Source organism: Oryctolagus cuniculus, chromosome X, assembly GCF_051225735.1.
Source record: "Oryctolagus cuniculus isolate XC-2025 breed Fujian yellow rabbit chromosome X, ASM5122573v1, whole genome shotgun sequence".
NCBI classification, from domain to species: domain Eukaryota; kingdom Metazoa; phylum Chordata; class Mammalia; order Lagomorpha; family Leporidae; genus Oryctolagus; species Oryctolagus cuniculus.
The window spans coordinates 100739486-100765582 of record NC_142888.1 but is presented as its reverse complement, the minus strand read 5'-3'; the positions used below and the strand labels follow the sequence as shown (position 1 = coordinate 100765582).

General features: G+C 40.6%; 1 protein-coding gene and 1 pseudogene across 4 annotated transcripts in view; one reads left to right on the top strand and one right to left on the bottom strand.

The window, feature by feature from the left end:
* GRIA3 (glutamate ionotropic receptor AMPA type subunit 3) overlaps positions 1–26097 on the bottom strand; it is a 318320-nt gene that overhangs the window by 156886 nt on the left and 135337 nt on the right. The gene's annotated exons all lie outside the window — the stretch shown is intronic.
* Positions 19500–21891, top strand: LOC127484941 (UPF0690 protein C1orf52-like; annotated as a pseudogene).

Below are 26097 nucleotides of genomic sequence, written 5' to 3'. Positions count from 1 at the left end.
CTCTTTCTAGTCCATTTGGTCCCTTTGAACCTTATCCATTGTGCAGAGCAGACTTACTCATAACCTCAGCCTTAACCTACACAGTTGGCACCTCCGTTCTGTTTTAAAGGGAAGAAGATTCTATAACTTGTGCGCACCACACTGGGCCAGGTAGTCATCAGGCCTTTACCAAAGAAATCACAGCTAAATTCTAGTACTTAATCGCTCTTATTGATATGCATTATCAAAATATCTAGGGAATGAATGTCAAAAACTTACTCCTTATATCTGGCTGCATTTTTTCCTATTGCATTTGAAGGTTATTTCTTTCATCTTCTACATAAGCATTTTTCAGACCGAGAAACAACTTTAGTGCTGATCCTTACATGGATATGATGATCTAACAAGGTAAAAATGATGTCTCCCAAGCAAAATAACCCTCTGAAAGTCTGATAGTCTGTAACAAAGGATTTTATTTGTCCCTTGATCACAACATTATGAGAAAGTTCAATCATATTAAGTCTTCATGAGTTCTTCCTCTTACTCAATTAAGCTTACCAGGAATTCCTGATTTCTTTTTAGTTAATTTAAATCAGGCATCTATTAGCAACTAACGCCCTGGATCTCTGTTGAAGGGGAAAGAAAAAAGATCTGATGCTTCAGTTTTGGGTAACATTTTTGGGCTTAGGGTTTGAGAAGTTGGGAAGTTCAGTATACCACAAGAAGAGCATAGGTATTTTCTATATACTGGTCTTTTAGAGTATTTATACCTCTAATATTATATCAATGTTTTTGCTTCTGGTATGATTACATAATCTAGTATAATTCCATCAATATAGACACCATTTTATTGGAGTATTCTCAAAAGCAGCTCGATTTTCCCACATAAATTTATTTATTTATTTTAGATTTGATTCATTTATTTGAAAGTTATAGAGAGGGGGAGGCAGAGAGAGAGAGAGAGAGAGAGAGAGGTCTTTTTTTTTCTTAAAGATTTATTTCTATTTATTTGAAAGACAGAGTTAGAGAGACAGGTAGAGACAGAGAGAGAGGTCTTCCATTCCCACATAATTTAAATAGTTTTTCATTTATAGTCAGGTAATGAATGACACATGGTAATGGATGATACGAATGATTTGCAAAACCAAACTGATCTGTGACATAACAATTCAGTCAGCAGGGCAGCAGAGAATGGAGGAAGACTGTGCTGCCCTTTGAACATACTCCAGGTTCTATGCTTTCTCAGGCTATCCTGTAGTATAAGCAGGCTACAATTTAGAAGCTTCTTCCCTGGATTGAAAATGATATTGACATTTGGAGAGCCTGCTTCAGGGAGATGGTAGTGGTGACTCAACCGTTACAACTCCTTTGTGTGCTGGGTGTGTGCAGGAAGGTCACAAATGAGATCTAAGCACTTGGTAATTTCCAAATGAGCTATTTCAGAATAGGAGCTCAAAATTACAGATCACAGTAAATTGCCATTGCTTTAAATGTTAATTCTTACTCTTTTTAAACCAACCACACATATTGATTTCTCAGATTTCCATTTTTTGTGGGTTTTTGATGTGTTCTCTGCTTCAGTGGGAGTTGAGGGCATGGGATTAAGAAATAAACATAGGAAGAAAGAGATGAAAGCATTTGAAAGTCTTTCTTAAGCAGTGTACAATAGGACCTCATTATTTTGAATGGTACTAATTAAGAATTGTTGGAAATTCAACAAAGTTTAGTTTATATCTTTGCTATTTATGGAGATGTATTTGCTGAATAATAATGGTAATGAAATTACACAGTGAGTCTTTGATATGTTTAAAGTAAACTTTTTTTTAAAAAAGTACTTTTGCAAAATACAAGTGTTCATGTGTTGAATCAAAATCTGCATTCTTATAACTTATACTCATTGGTCCTGCTCCATAGTTTGGGATAATACAGGACAAATGTAACCCCTTTTCCATATGACAGTCCTTTACATTTTTGAAGGCAATTAACATGTGTCTCTTTAACCTTCTTTTCCTTCTGGTTAAAGATGTTAGAATCTCTCAACTACCATGACATGATGACAAGTTCCCTCATTGTTCTGTCTCTCTTCTATGGATATTTGTCAATATTTAATTATTCCTGATATTCTAGATGTAATTGGATCTGGATGAAAATGGGATTATAGATTGCTTTGATCTGGGTTATTATTCTTAAAGCCTAGGATCGCTAATACTTCTACATTGCCAGATTATATTGTTCATTAGTAACAAATTGAATTCAACTAAAACATGACAGTTCTTCCCATAAAACTTTTGCTCTGCAATGACTCATAATCTGTGTATCAAGATGAATTCCATTCTAACTTGCTTTTATTTCATTTCTTTAATTCCTCACTCCATTCCATGCCTCACTTCTCCCTTATTTCCGCATTGATTTAAATCTAGAAAATTATCTCACCCACTTCTTCAGTACTCTCAGTGGTATCTACTCAGGGAGACTGCAGCTATCTCTGTCTTTGTTGGGCACACCCCTGCTACCTGTGGAAATTTCCTGGTGATTCTCTGCCCACCCATTGAACTTCCTTTACTGACTTCTCATTAACTTCTCCAGAGATGAATGGATTTTAATCCAAGGTAAATCAATTACAACCAATAGAGAAACTGATTTAAAGAACTATTTTATAGACATTTAAAAATTCAAAATCAAACTGAATACTTTGTAATACATATGTGTGAAATACTATGCTGCTATTAAAAAGACAGCTCAATCTGCACATATTAATATGGAAAGATTTCTGCAATGTATGTGACACACTATGTAATATGTAACAGTAGAAAAAAGCTTCAAAATAACATTTATAGTGTAATTCCATTTTTGTAAAAAAAAAAGCCTCCCAGGTTTTATATATGTATAGAAAAAAACCTGAAGGAATTGGCAGGAGTTATCTGTGAGGTGTAGGATTGTCAAGAGCTTCTACTTTCATTTATTTATATAACATTTGAAAATTTTACAAGAAGCAGGCAGTATTTTCTGTAAGTTCCAAAACAATAGAGATTACAAAGTGTGTGACTCATGCTGTCCTCTCAAAACCTAAGCTCCTGGAAGACATGGTTGGCAGATGAGTGCTCCTCTCTATGCTGCTTGCTGCCACAAATCAGAGGCCTTTTCATAAACACTGATGTTTTCCGGGCTTTTTATGCTTTTGTTCTTTGAACTATGCAAATGCATTACTTATTCAAAAATTAAGTAGAAAAAGCACACTGATTTCTTAATGAGTGTGCGTCTGGGAACCCCTAGGCTAGAAACTTGCTCGCACATTTTGAGCAAGTCAGAAATGTGGCTTCCCACTGCCATGTCTTTACCAAGCCAGGGTTCTCTGTGTCTGTTGCACTATGGGGCTGTGCATTCTAGGACCCTGGAGAGGTGGGGGAATGGTTGTGGGAGTTGGAGTCCCTAGCTTGCTAAATGCCGGTTTTGCTTGTACTCTGGCTTGCTTGCTTGCCTGCTGTAATGCCATGACAGGCCTCATCCTGGACCAGGAAGGGGGCAGGCTGGGTCCTTGAGAACAAAGAGAGTAAGTTCTCCTGGAATTTATGACTTTTTGCTCCCCACCAGCTCCTCTGGAATTTATGGCCCAATGCTTCCCGCCAGTTCCTCCCCGTGCCATCTCCTTTGTGTGGCCTTCCCACCACATAACGTATATAGTCTTTACATTTAAATGAACCAATGAACATGTTAGGTCCCAATACCTTGCCATATAGAGAATAAGAAGGTAACCTATACAGGAGATGACATACACCCTTGTAAGTGTGAGGCTCTAAAAACCTCTCTTATGCAAACGAGAGGGCCTTTTGCCTGTGCATGGCTAAATGGCTGTGTGCAGGTAGGGGTCCCAGCCGGCTGGTAACAAATAAACCTCTGCTTTTGCATCCGCGACTGTGCCTTGCGCATTGATTGGGAAATTCGGACACTACATGGTCACTTCAGTTCAGTGCATGTCAGGAAGCACTTGAAGAAATGCTTTTATTTATCTTCATAGCTAATTTACTGTAGTTTGACTGTTGGGCATGGCAGCTGACCAAAGTGAGTGCATAGGGGCTTGAGGGAGTAAAAAAAAAAAAGGAAAAAATTAGACTTGAGAGGCAGAGCAAAAGCAGGCGCTGGTACTTGTGGGAGGTGAGGTATGTAACAAAGCCCTGGCTTTGTAAAAATAAGCCTGCTGTTTTAGCAGCTTCCAAATTGTCATCTGCTCTGTGTGAGCTTTAACATGCCAAACTTTGCCACGCTGAACTCTACCTTCTTTTGAGCAGGAAATTCTCTCCTGATTCCAGACCACCATTGCCTTCCACTTTTTCTTCCCCATTTTAAGGAATGGGAGTTATCATACAGGTGCGTGCTAGATTGTCATCTGCATTCAGCCAAGATCACAGGGGAGTGTGACAATAGAGTATCCAGACAGTTATAGATGAGGAGCTGGACTGCAGCCATGACCAGTCTAACCCTACTGGACAAGTTGTTAGGCTGTTCTTGGCAAACAACGAGACTATCTTGGTAAAGGGCAAAGAAGTGGATACTGTGATGTACTGCCCAGGTCTTCCTTCTGCGTGGGAAAGCTGTTAGTGGAAGAGAGCTGCCTGGCTTCAGCTTTCGCCCCATTCCCAGGGCAGTCTGCATCCAATGACTGGTTGCCACGGGATATAAAGGCACAGTCATCTCACGCTCAATGGGATAACTCTAAAGGGTCATCCCAATTTCACAACTCCCTGAGGGGTAAGGCTGAGGCCTTGTTATGATTGCAGCATAGCCCATCTTTCCATCTGCCCAAATCTGTATCCTTCTCTTCCTCCCATAAGGGTTTATAATGGGAGTACACCTTAACAAACACCTTGCATGGGCATTTCCATCTCAGAGTCTGCTCCCAAGGCATTCAGTCTGTGACTAGTAGTTTGATCAAATGCCAGGGATGACAACAGACGCAAAAATATCTCAAATCTACACTTGTCAAAATCATTATCCTAGAGAGAGAGAGAGAGAAGGCCATGAATTTGTTCAATGTACAAACAAAATACAAATCCACTCCATGCTGAGCAAATAGAGTATTTCATCTGAAAACATAGAACAATACATAGGATATTAACATATGGAAGTTGGTAGTGAAGACAGCCAGCAAAATATAGTTGAAGATAATTTTCTTTTTCATCTTCCAATAGGGGCTATCATCATATGTTGTTGCTCATGCACCTGTACAAGATCTCTCAGAGCCACATTATCTGTACTTCTGACATGGTCTCTAGAAGTCTCCCAAATGACGCAAGTCTCTGATATTGATGAATGGGCTTCACACAAATGTTGACATTTATAGCAATTTGTGTCAGGCTTGCATTCTCAGAGGGTTTGCTATGAGACCCCAAAACGGTTGACTGACCCTCTGGAAATGTTCTCAAAAGGAGCAAGTTGCTCTTTCCCAGAGGGTAATTCATTATTTGTCCAGTGGCCTATGTTAGAAACTGCCTTTGCAATATTTTCAGGTTGTAAAAGAGAGGCTCAAACTGGTGCATGAAAACTCATGCGGCCTGTACTTGTCACACAGAATCAGAGCATTCCAGGATTCCAGGCTATAAGGAGTCTTACAGATGACTTGAAGAAGTAGGAGACAACTTTTAAAACTGTGTAGCTTTTTTTTGAAATGGAATTTTTATAGAAGCTCTCTGTGTGTGTGTGTGTGTGTGTGTGTACGATAAACATAAAAGTGGAGTTACTCTGGTTTGAGGAAGCTGTGTTTAGAGAGGGGAAGTGACTTGCACCAGCCCACACAGCTAGCTTAGGGTCAGAAACAAGATTAGAATACAAGGAAGCAGGCTGGAGCTACGGTGAGGCAGGTGAAGTAGCCAGGGCACAGAATTTAAGAAAGGACTTTCTCAGGGTTGCACAAGCACAGCTTTGCTTGCCTCATGGTATTCTTGGCCTTGTAAGCAAGTCTCTTGACTTCCAATTTAGTGGTCTTTCAAGTACATCATGCTGTCCAGCTTACTTTATAGGTCTTATTTCAGGATGACCCTTGGCAACACTGTGAAGTGCATAGGGCTTGTCTCTTTGTGTACTCTTTCATCTGCTTTTTTTGATGACACACAACCCTGATGTTTGCTGTCTACCCAGTGCCCCAACTAGGCCTATTACCACCATTTTCAGCTTTTTAGTTCCTCCTTCCTCACTTCAAAACTTCTCTGTCCTAGCTCTAATTCTCTTAGCACCTTGCCCTTTTCCAGATGCCAGCATAAGTGAGTTTGAAAGGAAAGGAAGGGGCCGGTGCTGTGGCGCAGTGGGTTAATGCCTTGGCCTGAAGCGCTGGCATCCCATATGGGCGCTGGTTCTAGTCCTAGCTGCTCTGCTTCCAATCCAGCTCTCTGCTATGTCCTGGGAAAGCGGAGGAAGATGGCCCAAGTCCTTGGGCCCCTGCGCCCGCGTGGGAGACCTGGAAGAGGCTCCTGGCTCCTGGTTTCAGATCGACACAGCTCCTGCCTTTGTGACCAACTGGGGAGTGAACCATCGGATGGAAGATCTCTCTCTCTCTCTCTGCATTTCCTCTCTCTATGTAACTCTGACTTTGAAATAAATAAATAAATCTTTAAAAAAGAAAAAAAAAGAAAGGAAAGGAGGGGGCCAGTGCTGTGGCACAGTGGGTTAATGCCCTGGCATGCAGCGCCAGCATCTTATATGGGTGCCAATTTGAGTCTCTGCTACTCCACTTCTTTTTTTAAAAAAATTTTTATTTAATGAATATATTTTTACATAGATACAACTTTAGGAATATAGTGATTCTTTCCCCCATGCTCTCCCCCCCCCCCCCAGCTCCCATCCCACCACCCATTCCCTCTCTCATCTCTTTCTTCATTATGGATAATTTTTAGTATGACTTTATATACAGAGGACTAACTCTATGCTAATCATAGACTTAAACAATTTGTACCCACGCCCACACACAACATAGAGTGTACAATTTGGGGAGAGAATTTGCAGTCAATTCTCATATTACACTTTAATAGGCACAGAGGTCCTACATGAGGAGCAAGTGCACAATGACTACTGTTGTTCCTTTAACAATTAACACCCTTTTGTTATGACCTCAGTGATCATCCGAGGCTCTTGCCATAGGCTGCCAAGGCTATGGAGGCCTTTTGTGACCATAGACTCCATTGGTATTTGGACAAGGCCATAAGCAAAGTGGATGGTCTCCTCTCCCTTCAGATACGAGTGTCTCCTTTTTTGATGACCCTTTCTTTCCTCTGAGGTCTCACAGAGATCCTCCGTGTAGGATTTTTTTTTCCCCACAGAGTCTTGTCTTTCCATGCCTGAAATGCTCTCGCAGGCCTTTCAGCCTGACCAGGAAGCCTTAAGGGTTGATTCTGAGGTCAGAGTGTTATTTACTGTGAATGTCATTCTAGGAGTCTGCTGCGTGGACTGCTTCCCATGTTGGTGCTTCCTTCCTTTTTTAATTCTATTATTTTTACCAGGTACTTGATGTTATTTATATCGTCCCTTTTAAATTTAGACCGGTCTATCTGTTGCCTTTAACATTTAATATGATCATTTTAACAGTGAAGATGGCGTTTATACCACCAATTTGGAGCCCCATGACTAGTTCTTAGGCTGTACCCTGAGAGGTAAGTCTATATGGCTGTATGCAGAACTATACTGTTTTACAGTTTTACACTACCTCCTCCATCTCTTAGTCCCTCTGTTATTTTTAACTGGGATCTTTTTCCAATTGCCTTAAAATACATATAATTAACTCTGTGTTACATAGAGAGTTCAGCATATAGTGTGAAGTAGAGAAATGAGAGAGAAAAAAAGAAAACAGAGAAAAACTAACAAAACAAAACAAAAAGGATATACACAGTAAAAAGTAACAATGGTAAACTGTCCTTCGACAATCAGGTCAAGGATTCTTGAAGAAATTGATTCTAAAGGTGACAATTTCGCTTCTATAGCTTTCATTTTAGTTGTGCTATTAGTTGTCCCAAATCAGGGAGAACATATGGTGTTTGTCTCTTTGGGACTGGGTTATTTCACTAAGCATGAGGTTTTCTAGCTTGCTCCATTTTGTTGCAAAGGACCAGATTTCATCTTTTTTTTTACTGCTGTGCAGTATTCCATAGTGTACATATCCCACAATTTCTTTATCCAGTCTTCGGTTGATGGACATTTAGGTTGCTTCCATGTCTTAGCTATTGTAAATTGAGCTGCAATAAACATGGAGGTGTAGATAGCTCTTTTGTTTACTGATTTCATTTCCCTTTTGTAAATTCCAAGTAGTGGAATGTCTGTGTCATATGGTAGGTCTATATTCAGATTTTTGAGGTATCTCCATACTGTTTTCCACATTGGCCTTACCAGTTTACATTCCCACCAACAGTGGGTTAGGGTACCCTTTTCCCCACATCCTCTCCAGTATTTGTTGTTTGTTGATTTCTGTATGAGGGTCACTCTAACTGGGGTGAGGTGAAACCTCATTGTGGTTTTGATTTGCAGTTCCCTGATGGCTAGAGATCCTGGATACTCCACTTCTGATCCAGCTCCTTGCTAATGTGCCTGGGAAAGCAATAGAAGATGACTCAAGTGCTTGGGCCCCTGTATCCTCATGGGAGACCCAGAAGAAGCTCCTGGCTCCTGGCTTCAAAGCAGCCTAGCTTTGGCAGTTGTGGCCATTTGGAGAGTGAATCAACAGATGAAAGACCTCTCTCGCTGTCTCTCCCTCTCCCAGTCTATAACTCTGCCTCTCAAATAAATAAATAAATCTTTTTAAAAAAAGGAATGGAAAAGGGATGTTGATCATTGTTTTTGGGGTCTGCTCATCTTTTGCAGTCATTCAGATGATGCATATGAAAGTTGATTATCTGCTTTATGATATTTTGGCATTTAATAAATGAACAGGTAGTAGCTTATAGATATCTCAGGGGCTGGCAAAATGGGAGGACAATAGTGAGATAGATCCCTAGAGGGTCAATGCCCATCCTGTCTATGTTGCTCAACTGAATTCACCTGAAGAAAGCACTGGTCTCCCTTTCTATGTCTTTGCCTACTTCTCTGGTTTTTCAACCCTAGTTTTACATTAAAGCTCTAAAATAATTGATTGCCAGGCCCCACCCTGGAGCAATAAAACCAGAATCTCTGGGAGTGAATCCCAGGCTTTGCTTTGTTTTACTTGAAACCCAACATGGGATTCTCATGAACAGGCAGAGTTGAGAACTACTGATCTATTCTTGAGGGCAATCAAACAAATGCGGCATATGAAGCAGGCCTCTTTCCTTAGGTGTCCTCCATGATGGACAGAAACATGCTAGGTGAGAAAGGCTGTATACACCTAGAAATCAACAAACAAAGGCACAGAGGCAAGAAGGGAGGGATGGGACCAGAGTTACAAATTGCCTCTTCCTGCATAAATGATGAATCTGGGTATATTCGGTATATAGGAAACAGACCTGAATGTACTCAAAACACTTTATAAATGTCTTTCTTCTTTGGAGGTAGCATCTGTGTTTTTCTCTCTAAGTTTAAAATTAATATGTGCTCATTTGGAACATTTGGGAAAACATGAAAAATATAAAAAATACAAAGTATGGAGGACTCCCTCTTTTTGCTCTATTTTATTTTTTTACTCTATTTTATGTAAGTATACTTTGCTCTCAACTTAGCAAAATAGATTGTACTACTCATATCCTGCCTTTAAAAAACCCAACATTATATTCTGAACAGCTTCTTACAGCATTAAATGTCTTCAAACATTATTTTTAATGACTATATAATATTCCATCCCTTAGACATGCTATAATTTTAAAAATTTAAAATTTATTTTTAGAGAATATTTTAAGTTTACATTATAGTTAAAGGTTTATTGACTTCACTATAAATAAAGAGCTCAACAAATATAAAGTGAAAAGGCCATATTCCAGAAGTAAAATAAGTACAAGACCATACACAATAATCAAAGGAAGCTATGTTCAATTTCAATCATGTAAAGTAAATTTTAAAATAATCACAAAATCATTAAAATAGTTAGTATGTAATTCCTACCAATTTTTTGGACAAATATTTAAAACAGTGTTTGACAAATCAATGATAGACTCAGGCATTTCTTATTTAACCATTCACCAACATGAACATTTTGATTGCTTCTAATTTCTCACTATTATGAATGATGCTGTGATAATAATACTCACACAATGTTTTTAATTATTTCTCTAGGACAAATGTCTAGAAGTAGGACCACTGAGCCAAACATTTATGAGTGTTTTTGAGGCCCTTGATACATATTGACAAATTGCCCACTAGAAAGGTTGTCCTACTTTTTGTTCCCATCGGCAGAATATGAGAGAATACTTGTATCTCTGTCTCCTTGTCAGCTTTGAATGCAGTGTTTGTCCACTTGATAAGTGAATAAAAGGATTTTCTTTTTTGGTTAGCATTTCTTTGCTAATGAAGTTAGTGACATTTTTTCCATTTTTTTTTGTCCAAGTTTGTTCCTTATTTTGAGTACTGCCTGTTTATTTCCTTTGTTCACATCTCTAGTGATAGTAATATTTTTCTTATTTATATTAAATGTCTGTAATAGAAGTTATATATTTTAACACAGTTTACTTGATTTTTAATGCTTCTGATACATTTCAATGAACAGAAATTTAACATTCTTATGAAATTAATCTTCTTGTTCATCAAAAACAATCATGGTGGTGTAAGGAGGCAAATGAAAATTACTCTTTTACTCTTATTCTAGTGTTCACCTGGACTTTACAATCAAATCTTATATGAACATTCTCTATTTATTGTAACTTTCTTGGTTTCCATGAACTTCTAAATAAAGTTGTCTTGCAGATTGTGGCAAAATAAGGGGATGAGGAAACTAGATAAGGACTGTGAAGGTGGTTTCTGACACAGAAGTAGAGTGTAAAAACAGAGGCAGAGGAAAGAGAGACAATGAGCCCAATTCAGTTATTTTGTATTATATTTTGCCTCAAATAGGAAACCTGATACATAAAAATGTGAACTCAGAGCCAATATTTCAGGGTATGATTATTCATATTACAAAGTGTATTTTCCTTTAAAATAATTCATTGAAAGAGTCCCATTAGTGCATTTGAATCCACATTTTGTTGTTTTTATTTTTGTTTAACTTGATTTAAACACTTTTGGTTTCCATCAAAATCACTATAGTGATTATCTAAGCTTGAGATGCTAATTCAGAAACTGTTCTGTGAGGAGCTTGAGATGGGAAGATCAAAAACCCCTCTGTGTTTGCATATGGATGTCAGTCTGTGAATTTTATGGAACAGTATAAAAACAAATATTCACCCACACTCAGTCCAATTTACCCGTGGCAAATTAAGATTTCCTGGAGGCCTTCATTCCTCACAATTGTGTTTACTTAAGCTTTTCTTTAATTAAGAGATGACTGCACGTCTTCTTTTCCTTGCAGTTGCATGATTGGGTGGGTCCTAAGCTTGTGGAATTGGTGAGTAGAGGTGTCCATAGTTTCCCAGTCCTGTGTTCTTTCTCCTCTTCCCCAATACAAATCCTCCTCAATCTAAGTCAAATTCATTACTTATACTATACTGTGCATGACTAGTTATAGCTTCAATTGTGACCCCCTCCATGAAAGATTCATGTTTTGAAATTAGAATTTTGGAGACTTAAATGGAGCCACCTCTAATAGAGAAATTGTGGACAAGATTAAGCGACTTGAGGTATTCCTGGTAGCTCCTCTCTTGAGGAGGCAATTGCTGGCTACTTGTCAAGTTTAAAGTTGGCTCTGAAGCTGGCAGTGCATGTAACCCTGCCTTTTCCACTTTTCCCTTTCATCCTGTTCTTCGTTATGAATTTTGTCTTCCTGCTGGTGAATTACGTAGCTCCATTTTCCTCATCATAAATTGAGAAAATGTGCCCAAATAGATGTGTCAGTTTTGTTGAGTGAAAGTAAACTTACTTTGCATTGTCAGCTGAAAGGAAATTAAGACCATCTGTAGTACATGTGTTTAACGTCTGGGAAAAGCAAAATAGGCTGAGCTTCTGATCCTCAACCACACAAGGTCTGATATTCAAAACAAAACAGAACAACAGAAAGCAACTGGGGTTTAGATTAAAGGGGATAGTATAACACTTGTGTATTGTTTCTTCATGTTTCTGTTGGGTATCTGGATATTTGTCCTGGGATAGACTGCCTGCAATGCAAACTCACAGGGGGCAGAAGTCCTCCAAAGCTGCTTTGTGGGCTGCTGAGCACTTAATAGATGTCATTTGATGATTGATCATGCCCATTAACAGGGTTCTTACATTTCCTCACTTGGGTTTTTAATCCTCTTGAAATCAGTAATTTCCAGCGCCAATCACATGACTGAGTGTCCTGGCCAAGCAAGCAGTGAGTGGTCTGAGTATTACTAGACGCTTTATAAGTACGAGGTAGAGAGCTAGCCATAGATTTTGACTAGAGAATGTAGTAGCCAGCTCTGGTTGAGTTGCAGTGGAAGGTAAGCCTTTTGTGTGATTAAAAAGGGACCCACTTACAGGTTGGAGGAAGGAGTACTACCAGGTCCAATTTATTCCAGATGGAATCTTGTGACCACTAATAAAATGCCTGCCCACCCTGCTCACTTCCCTTCAGGGGGATGGATTTTGATGAGATACCCAGAAGTGGGTATATTTTGCATTGACCATCTACACCTTAGGCCTTGCTTTATGCAGAACAGTTCTTATATTGTGGCATGTGCCTATGGAATAGTAAAGTGAACTGACCCAGTTGGGTCTTGAGTTTGGAAATTATGAGGGGACTTCAAAAAGCTTTTGGAAGACCTGGCATTATGCGCTTTGCTTTCAATAAGCAGACAGCTTCTTATCAGGAAAGTGCCTTATTTGGAACATTCTTCAGCACTCTTAAATTTTAGAGAGCAAGGCTAGGACAAACCTTAACCTTTTGGAGTGAGGGATATGGATGATGGCTAACGGTGTTAAGGAAAGGGATAGAAAAATGGGGGCAAGTATATGCCAAAGATGAAAGGGGATGGAGCTGTTTGCAGAGGTCAGTGGCTTATTCTGCATGTTGTGCCTGCCACGAGTGCTGAGATTTCTTGATCCTAATACTATTGGAAGGCTGTCAAAGGTGATATTAAGGGCAAGCTCTTGCCTAGAGGACAGAGAAGGGCCAAAGATACAGTCCTGAAGGCAACAGATAACACTTTTCCCTTGAGAAAAAAAAAGTTCCCTTGGACTTAACACTGTGGTCTAAAACTTGCTTGGGAAAGATCCAAAGCGGGATGTGCAAAACTCACCAAGTAAATATATACATTCATGTTTCCTCCATGCTAAAAAACAAAAAAACCCACATAAAAGCACCAACAAGAGCAATTCACTTTGATCACTTTCTTTCGATTGAGTTATTCCAATGGGGATATGAGAATGGATTTAGCAGGATGGGGGAGGGTTATAGGCTAATATTTCACCTCCCCTAGGCCTTGGGGTCCAGAAACAATGACGGAATCTTGCCTTATCTGTAGAAAAGTCAGGCTCTTTTCATTGGCCACAATCCTTCCAAGTATCTTAGAATTCTCAGATATGAGAGTGAGAATTAGTGATGACTCCAATCTCTTCATGGTATAAATGAGAAATTGAAGCATAGAGAGGGCAAATGATTTACTCAATGAGAGGTCCTAAATTTGGCCATAACCACAACCCTTGTCTTGCTTTCATTTTCAATATTAATATTTAGTGATATTCTTGTGATTTTTGGATAAAGATTCATTTTGAAATAGAGTAAAAGTTAAAATCCAACAGGGATATCAAGACAGTTACATTCTTTGCAACTTTGCCTCCAGGACTTCTGTGACTTCCTTAAAGGCTCCAACCTTTTTTCCTTCAATGACTTCTCATGGAGGAATCAGAGTGCTTGGCAACAAATTTATACATTAAAGCCCGTCTTCCTCCTTAAATCTTGCTGGGACTCCCATTTGGGGCTTATTCTAAACTACGCGGGCTTTGAAGCCCATGGCTTGGCTCCTCTTGCTTATTCACACAAATTTCCTTGCAGGTCACAGCCTGCCCTGGCATCTGCAACCTCTAGTGATTTCCCATGGCTGCCCTCTCCTCCTGGAAAAGCCTTACTCCCATCCCAATAACCTCTCATTCATTGAGATTCTATTCAAAATACTTATTACTGAGCAGATAACCTGATGGAGATGGTGGGAAATGAAGGGTCCAAGCACTCACATCCATCTTCTTTTATCCTGAAAATCTTAGGTTACAGAAGATGTGCATGACTTCTAAGGAATTGAGTCTCTGTTTGAATAAGAGATTTGTTTTCTGTGTTGTTATATATAAATCTCTCTCTCTCATCCTTTAGATTTGAAATTGAACTCCCTTTCCTTTCATTGGTAAGATCGGGGTAAGGATAGAAACTAGCATTTACTGAATGCCTAATTTGGGCTGAGTACTGTGCTATTTATATACATTATCACATTTAATCCCCCAGAAGCCTAAGCAGTAGGTAGTTATGTTTATTAACAGATGAGGAAATGGAGCCTCAGCAAGGTCCATGTTGATGAACAAAAGCGTGTAACTAGTAAGTTTTGGAGCTATGATCTATATCCAGGTCTGCGTTCTAAGTATACACTCTCTCCTTTCCTCTCGTCAGCAATGAAATTTCTCAGACATGTGTGACTTCCCAGCAGATAGGGAGGGAGTCAGATATTTTTCTATATGTTTCTCCATGGCAGGGAAATCTCTAGAAAACATTTATGTGTAACTACCTGAGGACACTCCAGAATTTTGGAGGCCTACTGGGACACATGCCATGCAGCCGTTTGTAGGTGAATGCTTAGCAGAAACACAGTTAGGGTTCTCCAGGTAATGGTATTTCTCCCATCAGTTAACAGCTTTGGGATTGAGTTAGAATTACTAGACTCAGTGGGTTTTATCCTTGCTTGTGTCCTTATTTTTCATAGTCTCAGGTACTCCTCTGTTCCCATAGTAGCAGCTTCTTCTGATTTCCCTATTTCTGTCAAATTTTCTTTGATTTCTAATTTCTTTCATTAGTTGTAAAATCTGAACACTATCTTGGACTCTTCCATTGCCCTCAGCATTCATGGAGTCAATTCATCCTTCATGTCTCTGCTTCTTTCTTTGTATTCCCATTAATACCAGCTATTTTGAAGTTACTATTGGTAGTTCTGTGGGCAACTGCAATAGTTCTCTCCCTTCCATTAAGCTGCTTAGAAAGCAAGTTTTACTGTCATCATTTTTGATTATGCTATGTCCATGTTTATTCTCAAAATTTAAAAATTTTTCTTCACCCATGGGACATAGTGCAGAGTACATGTCACAGATATTTCAACTTGCCTGCAATCTAGGATTTACCTTTTCAGAAAGTCTTGAGCAGCTCATTGAACTAGGCAAGCTTGCAATAGTTCCTTTCCCATTCTGGAACTCAATATCCTCATCTGTAAAATGCTATTCTATTTTAGGGGTCCTCAAAAGAGTGTATAAATAGGTACTGTTTGACTGAGTTTAGAGGGAGGGTCAAGAGAATTCTACCTGGATAAGAGACAAGTGGAGGCCAGGATATAGATAAAAAGGAAAGATAATCTGAAAGGGGGCAGATAGAAAAATATTTTTAAAAAATTTCTGTTCACTTTCATCCTTACTATCCTTTATTAATGCTTTAATTGGAAATGGATGCTTTGATTATGAGACATAAAGCAAAGAGATATTAAACCCATCATTTGGGCCAGCCTCCTTTTCCATCAATTTCCAGATTACTAAGAAGGTGGGCTGAGGTCCTAAAAAGAAACCTGTAGAAGTGAAACTGACGCTATGAGAAACAATGACTTGATCAGCCCTTGTCCTGTCGAGGAATAGGTTACTATTTTATTCTTTTTAGTATTTTCTTTTTCTACTTAATACTATTGGTTGAACTCTTTAATTAACACACAATTATTCTTAGGTGTTTAAATTCAATTGAAAATTGATCCCTGTTAAAAATAAGAGTGGGAATAAGAGAGGGAGGAGATGTACAGTTTGGCACACACTCACTTGGACCTACCCCTGATGGTAAAGCTAGAAACGTGCCATGGGACTCCAAATCCCATTAAGTTGGTAGGTACCAATACCCTCTTACTAGTTAAAGTGATCAGTTTAAGTTCATAATTGAACATAAAGATAGGATTAAATGTCAAGGGGATCACATAAATAAGACCAGTGTCTGCTAATAATAATTGATAAAATTAAAAAGGAGAGAACAATCCAACATGGGAAGCAGGATACACAGCAGACTCAGAATGGCAAATGCCCTTAACAGCACTCTAGCCTCAGAATCAGCCCTTAAGGCATTTGGATCTGGCTACAAAGCCCATGAGAGTTTCGCAGGCATGGAAAGCCAAGACACTGTGGCAAAAAAAAAAAATGATCTAAATGAAAAATCTCTGTGAGTGACATCCCAGTGGAAAGAAGGGGCCATCAAAGAAGGAGGTACCTTTCTCTGAAGGGAGGAGAGAACTTCCACTTTGATTATGGTCTTGTCTAAATAAGGTCAGAGTTTGTGAACTCAGGAGGCATCCATAGCCTTGGCAGCTCATGACAAGAGCCTCGGGTGATCACTGACGTCATAAATAAGAGTGTCAATTGTTAAATCAACAACGGGAGTCACTGTGCACTTACTCCCCATGTAGGATCTCTATTCTTAATGTCTTGTACTATGAGCATTAATGGTAAAACTAGTCTTCAAACAGTACTTTATACTTTGTGTGTCTGTGTGGGTGCAATCTGTTGAAATCGTTACTTAGTATATACTAAATTGATATTCTGTATCTAAAGATAATTGAAAATGAATCTTAATGAAGAATGGGATGGAAGAGGGAATAGGAGATGGGATGGTTTGTGGGAGGGAGGGTGGTTATGGGGGGAAAAACCGCTATAATCCAAAAGTTGTACTTTTGAAATTTATATTTATTAAATAAAAGTTTTCTTAAAAAACAAGAAGGTGGGCTGAGGGCAAAGTATTGTGGCACGTTAGGTTAAGCTGCCACTTGGGACAACTGCATCCTGTGTTGGAGTGCCAGTCCAAGTTTGAGCTCCTCCCCTTTCTATCCAGCTTCCTGCTAATGCATCTGGGAAAGCAGAGATCATGGCCCAAGTGCTTGGTCTGAGCCACCCATGTGGAAGTGCTGGGCTCCTGGCTTCAGTCCAGCCCAGCTCTGGCTCTCATGGGCATTTGGGGAAAGAACCAGCAGATGGGGAGATATTCTCTCTCTCTGTCTCTGTATCTGTCTCTGTCTCTCTTCCCCTCTCCCTCCCTCTGCCTTTCAAATAAGTAAATAAGAAAATTGTTTGGCCAAGGTATAGGAAAAGCTCTATACCCATGGACTAGATGGAAGCTAACTGGCCTTATTAGCCATCAAAGTCATGACCTTGGCTTCATTTAGCCAGAGGATCTACCAAGCTGGGACAACTTATTTGCATAGGCAAACAGCCACATGGCTATGATTGAATTTAGGAGTCCTTTAGGAACTAGAACCTGAGGGTTTTTCAGAAGGGGAACCCTAAATTGCTTAAAGTTGCCAACTATAGTGGTTTTTTTTTCTTTTTTTTTTTTGCCAGGCAGAGTTAGACAGTGTGAGAGAGAGAGAGAGAGAGACAGTGAGACAGTGAGAGAGATACAGAGAGAAAGGTCTTCCTTCTGTTGGTTCACTCCCCTAATGGTCGCTACGGCCGGTGTTGTGCCAATCTGAAGCCAGGAGCTGGGTACTTCCTCACAGTCTCCCATGCAGGTGCAGGGACCCAAGCACTTGGGCCGTCCTCCACTGCCCTCCCGGGCCAGAGCAGAGAGCTGGACTGGAAGAGGGGCAACCGGGACAGAATCCGGTGCCCTGACCAGGACTAGAACCCGGGGTGCTGGCGCCACAGGTGGAGGATTAGCCTATTGAGCCGTGGTGCCAGCCAGCATGCTAGGTTTTATGTGTCATTTTGAGGAAGAGGCAGTTATAGGATCCTCTGTAGATGAAAGTAGCAGGCTCTCCAGGAGAGTTAAGTAACCAGCTTAGGAGGGCAAAGATAAGTAGACAAGAGGCAAACAGCTAAAGATGAATATTTCTTTAGCTTGGATACCCCATCAGAGCCAGTAATGATTCAGTCTCCAAGACTTGTTTCCACACAGCCATTGGGAAGTGTAGGTATGGAGCCATTCTGGATCTTCAAGTTGGCCTACTTTTAGGCTGTTTTAAATTTTCCAGTGTGTTTTAAAAAACTATTTGACAACCCCCTTAGGCCATAAAGCAAGTTTATGTTTTGGATTGAAACCACACAATTATAATGCTCTGGAATCTTCTTAAGGGAACCTTCCCACCTGCACTATTTAACTCTGTGAATGCCAATGTAATAGCATCTGACCATTTGTAGCACCATGGATGGAACTGGAAGTCACTGTATTATGTGAAATGAGCCAGGCACAGAAAGACAAATACTGCATGATCTCATTTACATGTGGAAACTAAAAAAATGTTCAATATGAAAGTAGGGAGGAGACTATTGGTTATCAGAGGCTGGGAAGGGTGAAGGAATGAAGAGATGTTGGACAAAAGATATATGGTTACTTTTAGATAGGAAGAATAATTTTTTCAAGGATTTATTTTATTTGAAAGTCAGAGCTACAGAGAGAGAGAGAGAGGGACAGATAGAAAGCTTCTATCTCCTGGTTCACTCCCTAGCCAGAGCTGGGCCGGGTCAATGTCAGGAGCCAGGAGCTTGAACAGAGTCTCCCACGTGGGTGGCAGTGGCCCAAGCACTTGGGCCATCCTCTGCTGCTTTTCTCAGGCCATTAGCAAGAAGCTGGATTGTAAGTGGAGCAGTTGGGATGCCAACTGGTGCCCATATGGGATGCTGGCACTGTAGGTAGCAGCTTAACCTGCTATGCCACAGCACCAGGCCCTGGAGGAATAGTTAGTGATTATTTAGTGTAGTCTTAAAAAATATAAAGTGTGTGCTCTCATCACAAAAATGATAAATAAGTGAGGTAATTCATTTGTTAATAAGATAGACTTAGCCATTCCACAATGTATATGGACCTCATAGTATCCTGTTGTATAATATAAAATAAGCATGCAATGTTATGTCAATCTAAAAAATAAATAAAACTTAAACACAAAATACAGATGTTCTCTAAAGTTTATTAGCTATTTTGAGCAAGGAACACAATTTGCAGCAATGCTAATGAGGAGAGGATTTTAGAATTACCTTAGGAGAGATATGAGACAGTCAATGTCTCCATAAAATTTTATACTTTAACTAACCCTGGAATTATATGTCTTACACCTCAGGGGAGAAATGGACTTGCTTGGTACAGCATGGTGCTGATTCTGTGACAACTGGGACCTCCTAAAGGGGTACATTGCTTGCCACTGAGGAGCTAAGTAATGCAAAAGGCATATTTCTTACCACCTCAAAGCTCTGGCAACTGTGCATCTTAGCTGACCTCACTTGGATAAGAGATTGTTTTCTCCAGCCTGAAATAAATGGGTTGTGCCTTGGATGATGTAGCTGCTTCCATTGTCTCAACCACTGATGCAGATCACAGCATGAGTGATAAGGCAGCAGCAGCCATCCAGAGCTACTATGTGAAAGTGGATGCAATGAATGGAGTGGCTGGACTGAAAATGAGTTTGGCCTGCAGGATTGGCTTCAGGAAGCAGGAAAAGTGCCCAGGAAGGCTTATTCCAATAATCCAGGTCCCAGGAAGGAGAGTTGATGCCAAGGTTCATATTTGCCATACCCTCTGCCCAGTTCTGCTTACACTAAAGGATACTTTTAGCTTCAGTATGAAATAAATGCTATTGTTAACTGATAAGAAGAGAGGTTGATATGCCACAATATCTGATTCTAAGCAGCCCAGTTGAGTTTAACTCATCCAGAAAGGGAGTATATGTTCTTGATACTTAAAGCATGGACCTTATATCAACATACTAGTTATAAAGTAGACCCTAGGGGGCCAGCACTCTGGCATAGGGGTAAAGCCACTGCCTGCAGTGCTGGCATCCCATATGGACTCTGGTTTGAGTCCTGGCTGCTCCACTTCTGTTCCAACTCTCTGCTATAGCCTGGGAAAACAATGGAAGATGACCCAAGTCCTTGGGCCCCTGCACCCACATAGGAGACCTGGAGGAACCTCCTGGCTTCAGATTGGCTCAGCTCCAACTGTTGCGGCCAATTGGGGAGTGAACCAGCAGATGGAAGACCTCTCTCTCTCTCTGCCTTTGCCTCTTTGTAACTCTGCCTTTCAAATAAATAAATGAATCTTAAAAAAAGAGAGAAGACCCTAAGGATGCTATACCTTTGCTACTTACAGTATGGTCTTTGAACCAGCAACATCAGCATCACCAAGGTTGATAGTTAAAATGCAGACTCTTGGGTCCTATCCCATACTTAATGAACCAGAATGTGCATTTTAACAAGCTCCCCAGGTGATTCATTAGCACATCAGAATTTTAGAGGTGCTGTTCTAGTCATTATTGTGTATCTACTGAGAACTACATTTTGCCTGGTTAACATAGATGGGTGGAAGGGAAGATGGCAGGCCCAGGCTGCAGTAGAGATTACAGATGGGAAGTGAACAGTGTAGTGTTGGGGGGGGGAACAATGCATGAATTTGAAAATCCTGCAGGATGACTAATTTTCTCAGCCTACGCCCAAAACTTCTTAACAACTTGCTGAGAAATTTGTCTATAGGGCTCTATTACATAGTGAGTGGAAAGGGCCCTCCTCTGCTGGGGATATTCTAAAACTCAAGGTATGTCAGACCAGGGAAAATCCTTTCATTACTGGAGCATAACTAAATCCAAATGGGCAGTCCAATCCCACATATTACCCTGTTCTCTTGCCCTTCTCACCTGCCATAGAGGCTCCCAAAGATATACAGTCAAAGCGTTCTTGGCATGGAGACTACAGAACATAGTGGCTTCCTCTACAGGTAGGAAGGGCTGCATGTAGGGAAGACCCTGGACTGAATTCTGTAGTGGGGAGGAGAAAAAGATCCAGAGGACTGCCCTCTGTTCCTGTCTGCCTAGGCAGCAGGGAGTCTGCAGATGCCTGATGGGAAACTCTCAGACCTGTGAGCAGGTGGGAAATGGGCAGTTAAAGCCAGCAGAGGGAGAACTGCAGTGCTGCTACCTGCTCAGTGTGAATCCAACCTCTTGAAATGCTGCTATTCAGGTGGTCCCGTGCAGCCATCACGGCAGTGGAGGAGAAGGACCCACTGAGCTACTTCATAGCTTAGGGAAGCAGCAGCTTGAGGTCCTCAGGAGAGGAGGACAACAGAGAGCTGGAGGAGACGGGTCGCGGGGCCCCGGATGTGGCGAAGTCAGTGGGCGGCTATAGAACAGGTGTGACTTGCTCTGCCTTTGTCTACAATCCACGCAACAGGCAGATAGACTGGAAGAGGCACATCGTCAAGGCACTGGAGGAGTTTCTCCCCGAGACCCCTTTCCTTTGACATCAAAGTGCCTGCGGTGCTGGGTGCTGCCTCCAAGACAGTGGCTGCTGTAGCCTCCTGGAGGGGTCAGCCTTGGTGTCGTATCTCGGAGACTGGGTTCTTCTTTGCCTCCAAAGGAGTTCATAATATGGAAGTCAGACTATGTGCCTCCACAGAAGACCTACACAACGGAGAAGAAACCTCTGCCTCCAGAGCTGGACATGGCAATGCGATGGTTTAACATATACGGCGAGGACAATGCCGATGATGCCCGGCAGAACGCTAAGAAAGCCAGGCTTCTACCAGAAGGGGAGGAGACATTGGAGTCAGATGATGAAAAAGATGAGCATACTTCTCAAAAGTGCAAAGTAGAACCAGGAGAACCAGCAAAGAATAAAAAACTAGAAAACAACAACTGCCTGGGATTTCTGTGCTGCTAGACGTGTGAAAATGTGTCTTTGGGCTGATTAAGTTGATATTGTGGATTATTGTGTCAGAACATCTTTATATGTTAATGAACTAATACATATTGCCTCAAGAACTTTCCACTGTAGAATTCATTTGTTTATTTAAAACTTGTATGTATTAAAATGCAAATAGTGAACTGTGATTGTGAAACTGACAACATTGGAAAGCATTCACACAGAACTGGTGACATGCTTGAGAGTTTTGTCACATGTTAACATGCCAATGTTCCATATGAACCTTTTATAAAAGAATATATTTTTAAAGTAACATATTGTACTGTGAACCTGTAGGGTGCTTTTCAATGGTGTGTGCACGGTGTAAATAGTTCATGAAAATAAAATTACTTATTCAGTATTGCTAAAAGAAATGCTGCTATTCAAGCCCAGTTTTTGAAATGGTCCTGAAGGTTTGCTTCCGGTGGTTGTTCCCAAAGAATAAATTCTATAAATACCATATTAAATGCTACCAACTCAAGGCCATCCAGGATTTATTCTCCTTAAATGAGCCACAAAAGCCTCGTGACAATACAAGGAGAAATGTTGTACCTTCTTAGCATTCTCACTGTCAACCTCCCCACCCCAATTTGGTCAGCAAGTGTTATGGAACTGTGTAAAATATTCTAACTGATGGGATGTTTACACTAATGAAAATTCTGAAAGTGGCCTTCAAGACAATCCGAGGTTGTTTCAAGGGTGAAGTTGCTGTGACGAAGCTTGTGCTGGCTTTGCCTTGATGGTGACTGCATGGAGATAAAAGGCTTGTAGACTGTTTTCTGTCCCTAGAGCCTGGCAGTCCCCTGTGCTGTTTAAATTTGAGCTTTTTGGATTGGAATAGAATGAATGAGCAGGAGAGGTTAATTATCCTAATTAGAAAAGAAGTGAAGCCATGGCCCTTTTAGGTCAGGCATTTGGGCAAACCTCCTCTGGCTCCAAGCTCTGGGCATTAGATAGTTACTTGAATGCCAGAGGATACACAAAGCTCCATCCTCCATCCTCTGCCAGAGTCCCTGGAGCAAGACAGAAGAGAATTCTTTTCAGGAAATGGTGTGTAATCAGCTTCTGCCCCAGGACCAGAGAGAGGGTTTTCTGGAAGTGGTAGATATGTGGGCACAGCTGGATGGGTACATATGTGTTGGTCCAACCCTAGGCTACCCTACTCTGTCGGTGCTGCCAAGAAAGCTCAGTGTAGCTTAGAGAAATACGGCTGCTGTGATCATTCTAGAGATGGGCATCTTTCCCTGAGCCTTTTGACATTCATATATTCAGCTGACTGAGGCGTGAGGATATCTTTGTGGAAGGTAAATCCTCAGGACAGAGGATACTGGTACTTCTTGGATCAGTGTTTTGTTGTTGGGTTTATTGATGTCTATATGCAACACCCCTGTCCAATTCCTCTTTCCTTTTCACCTTCCATTATCTGGATATTCTTACCACAATGTTTTGCACACAGTAGGAGCTTACTAAATGTTTATTTACTCCCTTGCTATTAGAGAAGAGTGTGTATGGGTTACAACCATGATAATCACATGTTCTGCTCTCTGAAGCTTGTATTTGCATGTATGATATTTGGTCAGTTTGTGATCTGGTGGCATCAGAGAAGCATAAAGCCTTAGATTAAGCTAGAGTAGTGACTGTCTAGTATTTAAGATCAAACTGGCCAATTAGCCAGACAGACCCATCAGATATGTCTAGTGCTTGCTTTTGAATTATCCACATACCCAAGAGATGAATAAAAAAAGAACTTAAGCTCAGTCTTTCAAAACAGGCCTCAGATTGCTGAATGATCACTCTCTGAGTCTGTTACAATTTGCCTTCTTCATACTGAACAGTCAAAGAGCATTACCATCAATGACTCCTAACAGAATGCTAGAGCATGTGGAGGTCTCAGTAGACTGTATAGTCTATCCAACCCTGCTTTGCCTCATCTTTCATCTCCAGCCATCCTATCTATCTGCTTTCTAAGATGTATTCTTCTTGATTATTTGTGACCAGGACAGTGAATCCAAAGTGTGAATAGTACCAAATAGTGGGTATACTTAACTTTACACTTATATTTAATTTTGCAATCCATTTTTATACTTTATATTTGAATGCATCTGCATGATATGGGAATGAATTTTGGCATGAAGGTCTAATGCTAGAGGAGATGGGAAACTCAATTTCTTATATTTATCTGTTGTAAGTTTTATAGTCCTCCCCACTCTTTCTGTACTCATCTCTTAGACTTATATAACATATCCATGTAGAATTTCCCTCCCCTAAATCCAGCAAAGTAATTCTAAAAAGTGGTTACATGGGGCCGGTGCTGTGGCTCAGCGGGTTAACACCCTGGCCTGGAGCGTTGGCATCCCATATGGGTGCTGGTTGTAGTCCCAGCTGCTCTTCTTCCGATCTAGCTCTCTGCTATGGCCTGGGAAAGTAGTAGAAGATGGCCCAAGTCCTTGGGCCCCTGTACCCGGTGGAAGACCCGGAGCAAGCTCCTGGCTCTTGGCTTTGGATCAGTGCAGTTCCGGCCGTTACAGCCAATTGGGGGGTGAACCATTGGATGGAAGACCTCTCTCTCTCCCTCTCTCTCTGCCTCTCCTCTGAATTTCAAATAAATAAATAAATCTTTTTTTTTTTAAAAAGTGGTTACAAGGGGCCAGCGCTGTGGCCGTGGTGCCAGCATCCCATATGGATGCCGCTTCGTGTCTAGCTCCTTGCTAATGGGCTGGGAAAGCAGTGGAAGACGGAAGTGCTTGGGCCCGTGACCTGCATGGGAGACCTGGAGGAAGCTCCTTGGCTCCTTGCTTTGGATTGGCCCAGCTCTGGCTATTGTGTGAACAGGGGATGGAAGACCTTTCTTTCTATATCTCCCTCTCTCTGTCTGGAACTCCACCTCTCAAATAATAAAATATTAAGATAAAAATGTTTGCTAATGGTCAAGTTCAAAAGTACTATTGGCATTGTAAATAATCCTTTGTAATAGGACAAGGATAATACAGGAGACAAATCTTCCAAAGTCTCAGTGTTTATTTTATAAGATGTATCTTTGGATCTGTGCAGAAATGTCTATATGTTGGCATATGAGACTTACACAGAAAATACAGGGCTTAGGCAGTTACATTTCTGATTTCTTGGTCTTTTTTTGTTGGCTCCTAAGTCTTGGTGTCACATTCTTTGGTAAATGGAACAAATCACTTTCCAGTAGTCCAAATTAGTAGCAGAGTTTTACTTTGTGTTTGTGTGGGTGTAGGCCCCAAATCAGGTCATCTAATATAAACTTGATTTGAAAGTAAGTTTTCCTTAGATACCTAAAAGCCTGAGTCCTAAATTTAACAAATGTGGTTTAAGCTAGCTCTTAGAGCAATCAGTTCTTTCTTGTGGGAAGAAATATCCAGGTGCCAGCTCTATTTGGTGGGTGAGTTGTGTTCTCAGAAATATTTAACATTATAGAATTGCAAGCCTTGATATTTTTTGTCATTTTAGCTTTATCTCCATTGGGGGGAAAGAGAATCTAGAAGTGCATTTTGAACCTGCTGAGAGTTAGCAAGGAAAACCTTAGGAAGATAAGGCATTTTTGTTATGACTGCCACCAAATCCCAAGACTGCCTGCGGCATTCCTGACAGTAAGTAAAATCATCTATTTATTTTATCTGATTTATTCTAAGACTCTCTTCTTGCCTTTCAATTAATAATACAAACTTAATTTCAAACTAGCTCCAGGCCAATATGGCCTTTTGGAAGGAGCTGCTAAACTGTCCTTTCTTTAATTTTTCAAACTACAACCCTACACTCATCAGATGGACTTCTGTTCTTACACTAGAGTCAAGAGTCATCCTCATCAGGTCTCTGGAGGATAGAAATCCAAAGGACTCCGATAGCCTTCCACAAATGGGACCAGCAAAATTTCTGTCCTTGGTCAACTGAAGCTACTACTCCTGAGACTGCTCCTGACCTTTGGCACTTCAAAGGCATTGAATGAGAAGGAATTGCTGAAATTATTTTCCTCCGAGCTAGGCTGTACTCGAATTATGCATAACTTCAAAAATATAGAGGCTATGTAAGAGATCAGAGAGATGAATACAGAACACTAGTGTATCTTCAAATCTCATTTTTTTCTTTTTTTATAGATGTACATACTGTGGGCTAGAGGAGAATGTGGCATGCTTAAAGAATTGCACAGGGAGGGGAAGGAGA